The sequence below is a fragment of the Cyanistes caeruleus genome, chromosome 6 (genome assembly GCF_971803275.1).
Source record: "Cyanistes caeruleus chromosome 6, bCyaCae1.hap1.1, whole genome shotgun sequence".
NCBI classification, from domain to species: domain Eukaryota; kingdom Metazoa; phylum Chordata; class Aves; order Passeriformes; family Paridae; genus Cyanistes; species Cyanistes caeruleus.
The window spans coordinates 38,257,738-38,274,494 of NC_141706.1; the positions used below are offsets into that span (position 1 = coordinate 38,257,738).

At 35.9% G+C, this 16,757-nt stretch overlaps 1 long non-coding RNA gene across 1 annotated transcript; it reads right to left on the bottom strand.

Annotated features, from left to right (window-relative positions):
* Nucleotides 1-2,551: 2,551 nt before the first annotated feature.
* On the bottom strand, nucleotides 2,552-6,803 carry LOC147652608 (uncharacterized). The gene is made up of 3 exons (XR_015288293.1): nucleotides 6,709-6,803; nucleotides 5,041-5,084; nucleotides 2,552-3,119 (listed from the first exon to the last, which is right to left on the bottom strand). It is a non-coding gene; the product is annotated as an uncharacterized LOC147652608 (long non-coding RNA).
* Between the last annotated feature and the right edge of the window lie 9,954 nt (nucleotides 6,804-16,757).

Below are 16,757 nucleotides of genomic sequence, written 5' to 3' on the forward strand. Positions count from 1 at the left end.
AGTGGTACGTTGACTCAACAAATTTACTTAGGTAACATTCTGATTTCAAATTTCATGTACTTGATAATGTAAATGAATAAAGTTCTTTTATCATCAGGATATGGTTAAGGTTAGAAGTTCATACTTCATGAGACAGTTTAAATAGAAGTTTCAAGGCATTTGTCACAATCAAAAAAATCATCTGTGCTGCACAGTTTTGTGATCATTTGTTGCAGAAATAGCTCAGAGTGTGCAACAACCCTTAAAATGTGTCACATAGTGCCCATGGGGCTGGCATTGCCCACCAAGGACAGAACAGCACAGGAGGAAGGCAGAGGTGGGATGGGACCACTGGTTAGCAAGTCAGTGGTCACACTGGAGGGAAAAAATGCATGGGTGGCTGTGCACATTGTGGTCCCACCTCATATGTGTAAATGCTATGGATGCATTCATTTGTCTCTGCATACATAATAAGGAAGTCATTATCATTCCCCCTTGTAGAAGAATGAATCAGTTTAACAGCACAGAGGTGAATCCAGTGCAGAATACCTGCAAAAACCCTATCCTCACACTCCTGCTTTTTTCACACATTAGTTCACACTCCATCCCTGTATATGAACAATTAAACTGCTGAAGTCTAAGATTACAGTACAGAAGCTTTGAAAAAGGAATAAAATATATTTTTTGTCCACAGTGAACAGCTTGGATCCCCTTCCCTGAAACTTTATTGTGCTTTGGTATTTTATTTGGATAACAATAATCTTAGCATATTTTGTGTGAGTTCATAACCTGAAGGTTAATTACCATTCACCAGAAATGGGAACAGTGTTGTTCAGAGAGTTCTATAACTCTCTATATAGCAATAACCTGAAGAGTCACTACATGAAAATGGTATTGCAAATGCAAATGGTGTTGACTCCCTCCAATCTTCAGCATAATTCTTAACCTACCCTCAAAGAAATATTTTATGGAGGAAACATGGTTTATATTAATAGAAACTGGATTTGAAATTTGAAGATAATTTGAAGACAACTTTTATTATTTTTCATCACCCATAAGAGCATTCAGATATATTCACTATGCTTGGAGGATTCAAGCTCTCCACCACGAAGTTAATTTGAATTTTCAAAAAAATAACAGCATAAATTAATTTCATTGCAGAGAAACAGCATAAAATGTTAAGACCAGAAGAATAAATAAAACCTGAAACAAATTTAAAATGTAATATTAAAAAAATGCAATTAAATTTTCAATATTTTTTGAGTAATTTTCTTCATCAGCCTCCCAAAGATCAAGAAATTTTCTAGCTGGACCTCCCTGAGGATGCTGCCTAGTGTTGCACCACGTGCCCCTATGAAGAGGTATTTGATACTGTGATGTTTGTAAAACTCCCCTTAAAGTGGCTGTAGAGTGCTTCTTAGACTGTCCTTCTTCACCAACAGACCAGCTCTCTCTCCCACTCCTAAAAGGACACATTCTCTAGGCCCTGACCATCTTGGTGATGCTTTTCTGGGCTCACCACAGTTCCTCAGCCCAGAGAGGCTGTGGAGATTATCTGGATTCATTAGGCAATGCCTAATAATTTACCCAAATTAATGCTGCCCTCAGCCCTGTTTTGAGTGAGAGTTTTAACCAAATGACTTCTCCACAACCCTTCAATGACTATATGGTTCACTGCACATCCAATAATTTTTCATTGCAAATGTCTTCCTTGCCTTTTGGACAAATCACACCAATTTTGTAGGTGATAGTAAGAAAAACCAGATGCCCCTTGTGTGTATAGATCACTTAAACATTTGGGTACATGGCATCAAATATATATTTTTAGTTCGGCTTTAATTAGGTATTAAAGTGTGGTGGAAAGGAATTGCAAGCTGATTTAGTTGACACTTGAGTATTACCAAGCTTCTGAAACTTTTGTGTTTTTTTAAGAGCAATTAATATATTTCTTAATGGAAAGCAAAGGATGTGTCTTGTACATCTTCAAAACACTGATTTTAATTTAATATGAAGTTTTCAGAGAATTGAACCTAATAAATCTGTTTTCACTGTTTGTAAGAGCATGAAAAGATACATTTTTCTCATAAGTGTAAACAACTGCACCTTGTATTATGCAAACCCAGATAATTTTGTTTCATGGGCTTTCCTTACTGAGAGACAAAAAGACAAATCGTCCCCCTAACTTCCTGCTGGTGAAACTTTGATCATGAAAATGTTATTCAAAGTGCATGAAAATGAAACAAAGCTTACTAAAATTTTCGGTAACTTGATGAATATTAAATGCCAATATGTAGCTAAATTCTTCTAAAGGCTGCTATACTTTGCTAACAAACCATATTCTCCTGGAAGAAACATTCATATATCAGATAGGCTGGCTATGCCAGTATCTCTGTTGTAAATATTGCAATAGATATTACCTTATTAGAAATAACTATTTATAGAAGTGCATAACTGAAGTGGAAATCTCTTTTACGATAAAATCTTAAAGAGTTTTACTTGAATTCCATAAAAAAATTTAATTTCTATATAAAATGTTTACAGATTTACAATAAAATAGTAATGTGAGCAAAACTTTATGTGTGGTTTAGGAATATTTATTCTGTATGCTTTTGTGTAGATAAATAAATAGTTGGTTATAAGCCAAAGATCCAGCTACAAAAGTGGAGTGACAGAAAAGTTTACATAGCTGAGTCAATAAAACACATTTGAAAAATTACAAGTGTAAAAGAACAAATCTGTTTACAGAACATTGTCTTATAGAGCAGCAATAATACTAATACTAATAATAAACATCATATCCTAGTTTTTCATGTGCAGCATTAATGAAGAGTCTTTATATAAATCAAATAAAGCGGATTCTGATCTGAGAAGTCAAGATGTAGTTGCCCTGGAGCTAAATATTCACAAGGTAGAGTGTGGGGGAAATATTGCTTCATAGGCAAAACTTTGTGCTTTCACTGTTATCTTGTCCTTATAAGCCTTGTGAGGAGTGGCTGAGGTCACTTGTTCTGTTCAGCCTGGAGGAAACTGAGGGGAGAACCCATTTCAGCTGCAGCTTCCTCATGAGGGGAAAAGGAGGGGAAGACACCAATCTCTGCAGTCTCCTGACCAGTGGCAAGACTTTAGGAAATGGCATGAAGCTGAGTCAGGGAAAGTTTAGGTTAGCTATTGGAAAAAGGTTATTTTAATTTGTTTCATTTGGAATAAAAACATTACTGAAAGGCTGCTGAATGCTTATTCAGTCCACAGGCAAAAAGATGGTATCTCTCTGTGTGAATAGAGACAATTTTAAACAAATACCCTTTCACAATACTAAACTATTTGAGAAAATACCCTAATAAAATAACAATAGTAGAAAAGTCAAGATGCATTATTGGTTAGGATGCAGCTGATAATTTGGAGAGATGTTGTATATCTAATTTCTTATATTTCTTTTCCAGTGCCCAAAGATAAATGCGAATATCTTGCTTTAAACACTGCACTTCTTTTTTTTGCTTGATATATATGCAAAGCTCAAAGATTATCCAATAAAGAACATCCTTGATGGCCTTTATCAAGGGTAATAAAGGTCATGAAGGCTGTCCTTTACCCAGACTGCATCTGAATTTTTTCTAGAATATTAAGACACATATCAATATGGGCTGTCATTCAACCTTGAGGTGCCGTTAAAATAGAAAAATGATGAGCGGCACTTGGTAGCTACTTATTTTACTAAATTGGTCTGATTAAAACAGAGCGTGAGGTTCAGGGCAACAAAGAATTGTGTGGCAAGGTGGTATCTCCTGAACTCCATCAGTGGAGTCAGACTAGTCAGAGTAAACACGAATTTTAATTTCCCATAGCACAGAGATCATGTCCTTAGAGACAGGTTTTCTTCTACAGAAAATAAAGGAATTTCATCTTTCAAGCTTAGCAACCAGTAATCTCTCCCTAAGGAGTCACTGCTTACATAGGTGCAGAGGTTTTGTACATAACATTGGTATATGTATCACTTGTAAACTCGTGAAAATACACTGAAAAAACATACCAAATGATATAAATCCCACTTGGCCAGGTGTAAATCTCTAGCCTGTGCAGGTGATGCTATTGTTCAAATCTGGTGAGGTTATAAAAGGAATGCCCAGAAGTGTCACATGATTAAATCAAGCTTGTTACTGCCCAGCTGGGAATCTTTTACTCACTTTGATTAGGTGCATATCTTTTTATTCATAACATATGATTGTACTGCCCCCAAATATCTAGTAATGCATACAGACCAGACTGGTTCCATATAGATGAGAGCTCAGCTTCCTGCGCTATACAGCCCAAAGCTGTCCTCAGAACTCAGAAGATCTCAAGATGAAATTTACTTTTAAAAAGTCATCATTGGAGATCACTGCAATTTTACCAGGTATCTTAGAAGAATACTCATAATATTTCATCGTCTTCATGCTTGAAATTACATTGTTTACTACTCTGACCATAGTTTTAAGATTTAAAGTCAACAAAATAGGAATTGCACAATGATACCACAACAACCCTGTTTTTTTAGCATATCAACAGGTAAAAATCACAGAAAAGGGTTTTCTCTTCCACTCTCTTATCAACAAGGATTTATCTAGCAGGTCACCACTTGAGCATCTTCCCCATCAGCAGCAAAGAGACCAACACCTTTATGCTACACAACTAAATGATGCAAAGTTATTTTTTTAAAACAGGAAGCATTTCAACCCTTATCTAAAGGCATGAAAATGAATCGTGCTTGTACTGCTGAAAAGATGACTCATTTTATTTTGCACCTTGCCATCATTGCAAACCTTTCAGCAGGTATTTATTTACTTTATAATTTGTTTGCAGTCAAATTTTCATTCAGTTGATGATGCTGTTTGACTCCAGGAGCCAGACATGCATGAGTTCTCCTCTTGGCCTTGAAGCACTTATATGAATATATCTATTTCTCTGCAATTTTTTTCTCTTCTGAAGGAGTGTTGTAAAGAGCAATTATAATTTTCGAAGTACCTTACCAATTTGATTAAAGGAAGAAAACAATCAACTGAATGAGACATGGGAATGGAGACTCACCAAGAATGAAGATATTGAGTCACCTGCACAGCTCTAAACCTCACCTTAAAGAGAAAACAGAATTAGTTACAAAAGGATAAAAGAGATAATTAGCAGATTAAATATGATTTAATTCAACAGATGTATTTAATAAATGCAAACACAAATTAAGGAATATACACATATCGACAGATTGGTGCATGTAATTACCAGAGGCAAAGATTCTGAGCTCCTATCTGCTTCTCACTGAGTCTCAATTTTGGCTCTAAAATGCTCAAGCAGGGTATTTTCAGCAGCAGGACTTACTTTCACTAAACGTTCTAAATTAGTTAATTCTTATTTTTCTTGACTCTTCCATTCCTGCAAGTTTTTAGCTAATAAAGACTTCAATAGCTCCCGTCCATCCATCCATCCATCCATCCATCCATCCATCCATCCATCCATCCATCCATCCATCCACATTTCCAAGCAGTATATTTTCTCCAATGACAGAGAGACTGTTCCTGACCCAAGACAAGCACAGCAGGCATAGCAGGTGTGAAGTTATTTTCCACTTAGAATGTCCAGAACAAGTTCAAAGAAGGAATTTGCCTACCAAAGAAGATTCTTTTCATTATCTTTCTATAAACTTTATAACTGCAAAATAGCTGAACTTTCCCACTCATCTCTTTAAATGAACAGTTGCATTAACTAGTCTTTATAATATAATTTCCCAGGGTTTTTAGTGACTGTTTAGTGAGCATGTCTCATTTTAACAGAACCTTTTACTGTTTCTTCTGTAAGCTTAAGAACCTCAAAGAAACAAGGATGCAAGCAGAACTGACAGGTACGTGACTAAGTCATGATCCCCCAAAGCCCTGCTCAGCTAATGGAAAAGTATAATAGAAGTTATTGTTAGGATCCTAAAATCAAAACCTGGATGCCAGTTTCACATCTGCATATTTAGGTAGTTTTGAATCATAATGATTTTATTCAAGCAAGCCCAGCTCAGATTCAGAAATCAATGCTTCTCTCTGACTGAGCTCCCAAAAGGATTTTATTCCATAAGTTTTCTTGCAGTTTGACTTAGCCTGACTTGCTTTTACACGTCTGATTCTCTTAATATATGCACAGGAAAGAAGGCTGCAATGCCTCATTTTTAAGATCTTAGTTGCTGGAGGCTGGGTAGTAGAAGACCTAGATTTCATTCCCTCTTCTCATGGAGAATGGGATGAGTGTTTTTCCCTCGGAAGATACCTGGATTCAGATCACTCTCATGTTTTTGACATGAAATACTAATTAGATGAAATACATATACTGATTTCAAATCAGTAAAAGTAGGGGAACCTCTTCAAATAAAATGGCAGAACATTTTTTAAATTCTCTCTAATTTTTCATTTCTGGTTTCAAGACGGCATTTCTGTTCAGACATACAAACTGCCTACTTGTTCCTAATAACCTGAAGCTGAATTGGATAAATGCCTATGAAAAAATCACGTATAAGATCTCTCTGTTTAGATATTTTTTTAACTCAATATCCAAACTTAAAGGCTATGTTTGAAAATATTGTTCACTTTTCCTCAAGTCTTCTGTTCTCCAAGAAATAAAGTAAAATATTTTGAACTCATAAGAAAGACTGTCAGATCTCCTGAACTAAGAAATGAAAACAAAACCAATAAGCAGAGAAGCCAAAAGCTGTAAGTGTCTTACAAGCTAATAAAAGGGAAAATGCAACAAACAGCACAATGCCTAAAAATAGCCACTGCATGGCTCCAGCTCCATGGTTTTGTGGAGTTTAAAGGTCCTGGCTCCTGAGTGCAAGCAGGTGAAAATCATTACAGAGAGGTGTGGACACAGCCTTCAATACAATAAAAGCCTTTTCTATCTGGAGGAAGGCTGTGTTTTCTGTATGCAATGTGCAGATGGGATATCTCAGCACTGTAAAACCTGAATTTTAGAAATTCAAATGTTAAAACAGTCTGTTGTTTAAGTTTTGAGAACTTTGGTATACCATTTTTCCTTAATGCATTATATTATTATATGCATATATTAGAAAACTAATTTAATTTTCCTCTATAAATCCCACTTTATATTTGTCTTTCATTGTAATATTTATTGCTAAGCCGTACACCAAAATATTTTAAAAATCTTGTTATTGTTATTACATAGGGCTCCTCAAGAAAGAAATATTAAAAAAATGTATCATAGATTATGGACCTATGTTTAAATTATATTTTCACTTACTAATAATTAATGTAACAGAGTGAGCAATTGAGTAAAAGGTTATATCTATAAAATTATTAAAAAGGATTAAATTATGCCCAGCAGCTACTAGTGAAAATGCACCCAGGCATGGCTATCTATACTGCATTTGCACTGTCTCAGGTGGAAATTGCATATTAATGTGGCCCATTTAGTTTATGCTATAGACTTCTCTGAAGAAAGAACAGTGAGCTGACTAAGATAAAGTACTAATGAAACATAATAAAATGTGGATGTTGATACTGAGAAACTAATGGCAATTTTGTACTTCTGCTGCTTTAAGTACACTATTGTTAATTACTGATTTTAATTTCTTCAATTAGTAAGTACTCTAGTAATGTTGAATAATTTTTTCCTTAAAAGACAAAAGGAAGAATGACATTCCATTTAGTAAACACACTTTTATCGTAAGAAAAAAAACACATTTAGAACCAATTATCTTTCAACTGATTTTGCCCTTCTATAACTTTACCTGACATTAATTCTCATTTTATTCTATATTGTATATCTTATCAGATGATCTAAGGACTAATGCCTAAGCATAGAGACTACAGTTCCAATATTCAAACTATATATTTAAAGGAAATAGTTTGCTATTATTAGTTTGATTTGTAAGCAAAATTGAGTATCTCTTTTCTGTTTAATGAATTTTGCTACTGTCTGATCCTTAAATCTTTGCTGAAGTCCAGCTTAATACAGGCAGTACTTAATACAGGGTTGTTTTAGGGCTGGAACATACATGGTAATACTCCAGAAGAATCTATCTGATGCATCCACTAACCAATGCTTTTTTTTTTTATTTTTCTTTGTATAGAAACACACAGAAAATTAACAACTAAAAATACAAGATTTAATTCAAGAATTGCCTATAATTCTTTCAATTATAACACTTTTCCATTTCTCATAATCCTGAAGCTTTATCCACACAGTAATTAAAAATGATTTTCCCCCCTCCGTTGACAAGTCTTCGATTTTGGTATGAGAACTCTTGTTTTATAATGAGGTGAAAGGATATTACTGGTAAAGAAAAATGGACTTCTCTGCTTGCTAACGACTGTCAAGTATTATACTCCATTGAACACACTGTCTTATTGGGAAGAAAATAGTGATATGGACTTCCAAATGTGTACTGGCATGTTTATTTTTGTAATACAAATGACCATGAATTTGAGGTGACTTTCTCCAAAATTAAAAAGAGAAAAGACTCCTTCTTGTCTCGAACACTGGTTATTTCTTCCACTAACTTTAGAGGTTTTTAAGGAGCTGCGAACAAAAATCACAAACATGGCATTATATTTTTGGCATCTTTACTGCCCAGTTAGGAAAGGGAGGATAAGCTCTGATGAAAGTTATGTCCTGTGTTTTGAAGGCTAGACCTCTAGACTGGAGGTTAAGTGTCCATCTGTGTCATTTATGAAGTACATATGTAGAACCTGGATTATTTATTTAAACACTATATTCTTGCCTCTAAGTGGTAGTAATTTTTTGTTGCTTCATTCTTCTTTTGATTTGTAAAATCTGCATAACTCTCATCTCTCACCAGCAACTCTTTTAGATGACCAGGCTTCATTTCTGCAATATATTTTAGACCATTTACAAGGATTACACAAAGGATTTGGTGGCATCTCTAGGTGGCTTAAAAATAATTTAGGTGGTTCCTAAAGTAAAAAGATGAAGGCCAGTTTACAGAATGTTCTGCTACCTGACCTTCATAGTGATAACTTCCACTATGGAAAGACTTTCCATTCCCTGGCCTTTGGAAATGCCTAGCTTTAGTTAGATGATGATTCATTTCCTGCAGCTCTTTAAATACAGCCAGCTGTGTGTGTGCTGCTGAGGGTCAGTATTATTTAAGCATTGTTTCAGAGACTTCCTGTCCCTGAATTCTGTAAGAGGGAAAAAGTCCTGTTTTGCTGTTTGGTATCAAGTTTTGGGTTTTTTTCTTGGTGGTTTTATTTTTTTTTTTTCATTTTTTTTTTTTTTCTTAGTGGTGTACATTTCTACCTAAATAAAAACAAGTCTTTGGGGTAAAACTTCTGTAAATGACTGATAAGGAGTAGAAAAGGAAGTACAGAATCAAAGCATCTAGTTTTTTAGCCAGTTAAATCCCTCCAAATCTAGGGCATCAAAGAATCTGAAGTCTATAAGAGCTACAGGAAATTAAATGTATCCTTTACATAGTTTCATAAAGAAAAAGATGTTCTCATAAGGAACATTAGAGATTATCTGATTCTGTGAGTCTTAATTTATCCACTCTTATGTTGCCACAGAGTATGCAGTGGCAATGACAGCAATAAAAGAAAAATCCAAGAGCTTTGAGACCTTGTTTCTCTATTTGCTTTCAATAATAATTCAGACTTCATGTCAAAATAATGATAAGTATTCCCACAAAGATGAACTATTAGTGATGGGACTCTGTTTCTTAGTTTCTTACCACATCAAGAGGGGTAAGTCTTTAATTATTTTATTAAATATTCATTTTGGTGACTATGAAAATATTAGAAACAAAAATATATTATACAAATGGGTTTATAACTTATTCTGTCTCAAGGCAAATTCAGCCATAAACCACATTCCCTCTTGATTAATATCTCAGCAGTGTTTACTACTCTTCAACTGCTAGTACAATGTTTATTCTGTTCATTATACTGTTTCCTGTATCACTGAGGTGTTTATTGTTCTTCTGTGTATTTTTGACCTCTAAAATTTTATCTGCAGCTCTGCTGTTAAATTCACTCTTTTTTTTTGAATGTGGATCCATCCTGCTTGTATTTTGCTGATTTTTTCAACCCTTTAACATCCAATTATCCTAATGTTGATTGGCAACATGGAGTCAGAAGTGTTAAAGGAGCCTTGGGAAGAGCCTTTGCTCTCAGTGTGGTTTGTACAGTACTGGGAATGCTGGAGCCAGATGGAGTTCATCTGTCTAAAAGGGATAAAACTATTTTAGCCTGTGAGTTGTCAGGGCTGATTGAGAGGGTTTTAATCTAGGTATGAAGTGGGAAGGGGATAAAACAAAGCTCATCAGAGATGGGCCAAGGGGCAGCATGTTTTTGGGGGTGAAATCTATAACCCAACTGAAGTGCATCTTCCACTTGCTGACTCTGAATTGTGCTAAGCACTCTGGAACACTCTCACAGTCTTATGGGGAAAAACCAAGGACTCCTAAGGAAATGAAAGCCAACAGGGAAACACCAGAAAATTGTCTCAAAGGAATTAAGATGTGTCCCTCCAGAACAGTGACTTGGCCTACAACCCAGTTGAGGTGCTTTTAAACCAGTGCATGCTGCGTGGGCAATGAACAGCAGGAGCTGGAAAGCAAAGTGCTACTGGAAAGCTGTGTTCTTCTTGCCATTCCTGAAACTTGGTGGGATGAATCCCATGACAGGAGTGTGCTATTGATGGTTACAGGCTTTTCAGAAGAGACAGGGGAGGAAGGAGAGGCAGAGGGATTGACCTCCCTCTATGTTGAGGTGGACTGAGTGTGGAGAGGTCTCTGAAGAGCAGACATGAACAAGTCAAAAGCCTGTGCATAAGAACCAGAGATTGAGGCAACAAAGGGAAGTGAGTGGTTGGTGTCTACTGCAGGCTGCCTGTCCACCAAAAAAGTCCTTTGCTTAGACCTGGCTTGATTAAAGAACATGACATACCTCAGCATGGAGACTGAAGCTTTCAGAGACCTAGATCAGTACTTGTCAGTTGAATAGATCACTGATGTAGATTGACATGAAGAAAGAAACAGGGAATATGCAGTTCTTTCAAAGGCAGAGAGAATAAACCATATGAGGAACTGGTATGGTAGTATATTAGTTATAAAGGGAGTAACTTTATTTTCTAACTTGAGATGGTACCTAAAATGCAGCCTATATCTTTACTCATTCCTTTTTACTTTAATCTGTTGGAGATTTTAGGCATGGAAATTACACATCTATGATGCTTAAATATTAAAGGACAGTTCTTCCACATGAGTGGTAAAATTATAGTTAAAAACAGGACTGGAAAAGAAGGGAAAGAAATGGCAGCAAACTACAGTTTTTGTGCAAGTCAAGAAGTACATCTATGTCATAGCTAACAAAACTAAAAACCGAGAAACAAAACTTCAGATTTGCACCATATTTAATTTTTTTTTTTCTGAGCCTAAGACTAATTATTCATTTTCCTATAAACTGCAAGTTAGTGGTATTTTACAGTCACTCCAAGGCCACCCCAGACAGCCTTCACATCAGGTATGTGGGCTGCACCACCACAGGCTCTCCCTGGTGAAAGCAGTGGTTTTCCTTTCCAGAGTGTCTCAAACTGTTTGTGGACCAAACACATTTGGTCAGCTAACCAGACAGAATGTCATCTGATGTAAATTCATTGGCAGATGTGTAACTGAGATGGGAAGGGTCGCAGCACTGACAATAACAAACAGATCATTAACTAGTTTTGCTTCATATTTCTAGGTAATATAGAAACTGCCTGTTCCAGACCTGAGAGAAATTCTCAGAAATCATACAAGGTCCACAGAAGTCCTGAAGAAGGCTGAAGTGGTACTGGGTTTCACAAGATGTTTCATATGAAAGAAAATTATTTTACTGATCAGCTCTATTCCCAAATGAGTCAAATCAATATAATGGTATTTTGGAATTCATCCCTATCCCTTTATCCCTCTAAGTTCAGCAAAGGCTTGCCCTTTTTTTTTTTCCCCTTATGATTTTAAATATCACCTTAAAAATACATTTTAGGTAGTACTATTTTATAGTGTTTTCACCTACTTCTCTATCAGCTGTAAATACACACTTAGGTGATAACTGGTAAAGATTCAAACATACGTTTATCCAGATTGGATTTCAACTTCTCTCTCACTTGGTAACACCTTTTTAGTAGTGACCTCTTCCAGCAGATGTCATTATGTTGTAAGCAGCAAACAGAAAGCAGGCAAAGCCTGTACTGCAAAACAGGAGCACCAGAAAATGTTTAGTGCTCTTAATAATTGAATGTGTGTGTAGGGAAGGAGTTGCATAGCAAACAAAAACATTAGGTAATATCTTATTTTTCACACTCTTGCTCAAAATATATTCAAAACACATTTTTAACTTTGCAACAACAAAATGACGAATCTTAAAATGTGAAACTACATCTACATTTAAAGGGTGTGTTTGAGCTCCCATTAGGTATCTCACTATTTCCTTATGGTGTACACATGGATTAACTTCAATATTACTAAAATTTGACATTGCTGAGATGGAGTCCAGCTTTTGCTTCCTAATAAACAGTTGCTAATAAAACTTTTCAGAGAGAAAGACAATATAGCCTGAATTTCTTTACTATGGGAATTACTCAGATTCAGTGGGAGCAGCAAGCTTGACAAAGTCTGTTGTTTCTGAAGTGTGTTATGATGCTTCTCAAGTAATGCAAGTAATGTGGGACATATAGTCAGGTACTGTTATACCCAAAACTAATGGTCTGAGTTCTTATGTGTGAGGTGGTTCTAATCTACAGCAATTTCCTAATTCAGGAGAGGAAATTGTTTATTGTGGTGTGTGTGTGTAGACTTCACTGCCCCTCAGTTAGTGGATCTCAGTGATGAATATATGATTTTCCCTCAGAGATGACTATAAACCTTCTATAACCATCAACAGGCCACTGAGCATCCATAATTGCCAAACAAATCAGAGTATATTAAAGTGTCCCAAACCATGAGTACTGCACTTGTATTTCAGCTGCAGTAGCATGACTGTGCTGTGAGCAGATGATCTTTCATGGTGGAGACAGGAACATCTAGAAGAGGATCAATATCAGCTTGAGGGAATGGGAAGCATGACTGTCATCTAGAATGAAGTCATTGATGCTTGTGGACATACAGCCAGACCCTGCCTAACTGGTACTAGCAGTTGTATTGCAGTAGTGCCCTTGGATGCCAGTCAGAGATTAGTATTCCCATTGCCAAGAGTATGAAATGAGAACCTGGAGGAAGCTGTGGTCCAAGTGAATAGCTGCTGTGCCAAATAGTGATTTCACAGAATGCTGCAGGCTTTCCACACAGCAGTTCTAAACTCTTCAAATCCCAGAATAAACAGGGTTATTACAATCACTTAAAGAATTACAAAGAATTTCTCTATGACACAGGCACGTACAAGACTCTTTACAAACAATAGCACAATTTATTGAAGCACCAATTTTCTGCAGTATTGTTGAATGCATATTGTAAAGTTCATAAAATCAATTTTCTCCTCGAAAGGTGAGTTCTGTTATTTTAAGAAAATAAGTTATTCTTTCATCCCCTTCTTCAATGAAGAGTGGAATACACCATTAATTATGCGCCCATGCGTAATGGTGGCCTTTTTGTTTCCTTATGCTCTATTTTGCAGACTTACTGCCTTTTAATGCCATCAGGAGATACATATGTTTCTCAGAACCTTTTTATTTTCTTTTAATATTCTTATTGTAAAATTTCAAAAAGCTTTAAAAATGCTTAATTTCAGTGATTCTCAGTCTGTCCTAGAAGTGCCCCTGAATCTTGAACATCAAATACTAATTCATAGTGAGCTGAGCCAGAGGTGAGTAACTCAACAGAAGAAAGAATGTGGACTCTGCTCCTGACTTTCACCATCTCTGACACAATAACCAAATCTCACCATTTGTTGTGTCCCATGTGAAGACAGAGGTGTGGTAGCTTGAGCCACGCTTCAGGATGATGCAGCAGTGGTTTAAACAACCTGAAAAAGCCTTAGTGGTGCTCATGTAAGCAGAAAGCATGGCTTAGACCAACTGTGATAACTAACAGCTGAGAAAGAGAATCCTTGAAAATTCCTCCCCAGAATAAATGAGCTAGATATAGATAAGGAGATTAAAGATGGGCATACAAGTGAGGAGCTGCAGAACCAGTGTGGGCTAACACAGCTGGGGGGAATGCAGTAATGACACATTTGTTGACATGCTCTGCCAATGAAGAACCGAGACTGGCTGACGAAGTCAGACACAAAATTGTCCATCAGCATTTGCAATACTTCTTTTTTTAGTTTTTATAAGATTCAGGGGGTTGATATATTGTATCATCATCCCACACCACTCTTACATACCTGTTATCAGTCGTGCTCTTAGAGGAGAGAATAAAAAAGCTTTTCAGCTTTTCCTAAGCAGATGACTCCTCTGGTGTTAAGGTAGGAATGTGGAAGTGTTAGATCTCTTTTGCTTTGCAAAGGGAAGGTTGGAAAAAATTACCAATATAAGGACTCAGCTGAAGAAATCAAATTGTAGCCAAACATACAGCAGTTTTCAGAGTGGAAAATATTGCCAGATAAAGACTACTATAATTCACCAGAGGTTTGGAAACATCTTCTTATGAAATGGAAAGTGTTTATCTGTAATTAAGACCTTCAGACACATGAGCAGTCATAAAATTTTGTTACAGAAGGTCAGCAACACTATGAATTCAATTAATTCTCTCAAACTATGCCTACATTATTAGAAAGCTACTCTTGACAATGACCGTGATACCATTAGAGTCAATGACAAAAAACATTAGCTTTTGGATGAGTTTTCTTCTTTGTTTCTACATAATACAAAAAAAATTCTACACATTTCTCCTACAGCCTTGAAATTATTCCTCTGGAGTCCTTTTTCCCACTTCAAATTTAAGTGAAGTTATACACTAAAGTAATTACACATATCCATGTTAAAATTCACTATAAGGCATCTGTCCAATCTCCTCTTTTCCTGCAGGTTTTTTTTTTTCAAGGTATGCCTTTAGACTTGCTTTACCGTTAGCATAAGAAGATGACTAACAGAATATGCATTAACACTCAATTTTAGGTGACTGGATTTACTGTACACTTATGGAACCTCTACTGGAGTACTTTCTGCTTTGAGCACATTGGGTTGCTTGTGCTGGTGTGTGTATTTCACCCACATGCCCTGAACATTGTTCTCCCACTAAGAGAATCATGCAATGCACTTCATAGCCAGCAAATAAGGGAGTACTCAGAATAACATAATTGTGATTTCACAGCGTAGATTTTAAGTCTCATTTGAAATGGATGCGGTGCACACTTAATATTCCCTGAGTTCTAACACAATGTCTCTCAAAAAATTCCTCTGCTCTTTTAATTTTTAGCTGTCATGCATTAGTAAATAAGAGAGAATGCTTGTGCCTTTTCTTTACTGAGATGCATACAAAATGCCTACTCTGACTGCCAATACCGTAAAGTGATTTTCATTGTGTGTTTTACGGAACTGTTAGATATGTTGGATGAAATCATGGTCTCCTTTGAAGTTAAGGAGAGCATTACTGTTGACTTAATGAGACCGAGATTTCTTTTATGTTCAAAGTTAAGCAATGTTATTCACTTTCTTTTTCATTAAAATATACTGCAGAAAGTTAAAAAGTAAATCAGTACTTTCAGTGTTGCATCCACAACATCTAAAGGCCTAAAAATGTCAGTAATTCAAAAATCCCCATAAATGGCTTTGAATGCCAGACACAAAGTTAGAATTTGTATGAAGCCAGAAATGTCTGAAAGCTCTTTTTCCTGGCACCAAGTTTGCATTGGATTACCAAATGCTTATAAAAAAGTCCTATAGAATTTATTTAAAATTAAAATCTATAATTTTATAAACTACTTACCTTCATGAAATTAAAAAAAAATGAAACAGGATTTGTGATAAAATATTATGCCAAGGATTAAAATATAGACAAACAGATCTAGTTCTTTACTGAAGACTACCAGCTTTTACATTGATTTCTAGGTAGTAAATGCAATGTCTGTAGACTCCTATTATTTTTTCTGTATGACACTTCCATAGGGTGTATGAGATTATATATGAGATCTAAGGAACAGCCCATACTGAGTTATAGCTGTTGAGAACTAGAATTTATAAATACTTCACATATAGAAGTAGCATTTTTAAAGAAATTCATATTTCAGGATATTTTAGAAGGTATTTGTGTTATGAATATATTTAGACATATTCTGAGGTCATTCTTCACGTCTCATTTCTGGAATGGACATTGTAAAGCATTTCTTTCAGTAGAAGCTTATCTATTTTAAGAGGTAGGAGTATGTGGACACCATCACTTCAGGCTCAGATCCTAAACTTTGATTAGGCATTTTTTTTTATGGAAAACCAGGATTAAGTAGGTTATTGTCCTTTTCCTGTCTTACTGGGGCTTAGTATCTGTAAGACAAGGTCACGACAGATGTTGAAATAATTACACAAAGCTGAAAGACGGTAAAACAAATATTTGATACTTCAGTACAATGCTTTTCTTCATTATTAAATAGGTATTACAAAAGCAGTAGAAATCTAGCAATCTGGTGCTGGGTACAAAAAACTTACAGTGGCTAATCTGAGGGCCCTAAAAGCTTAAAATGTCTACGGACACGTAGCAAAAACATTGCCACAGTCAAATAGACAACTTCCAGGACAACTTGGCCAGTTGCTTCTCCAGAGGCACTGTCTGGAGCAGATGGCTGCTTATAACCAGTTGATAGGCAGCCACTACTGGGTTGGAG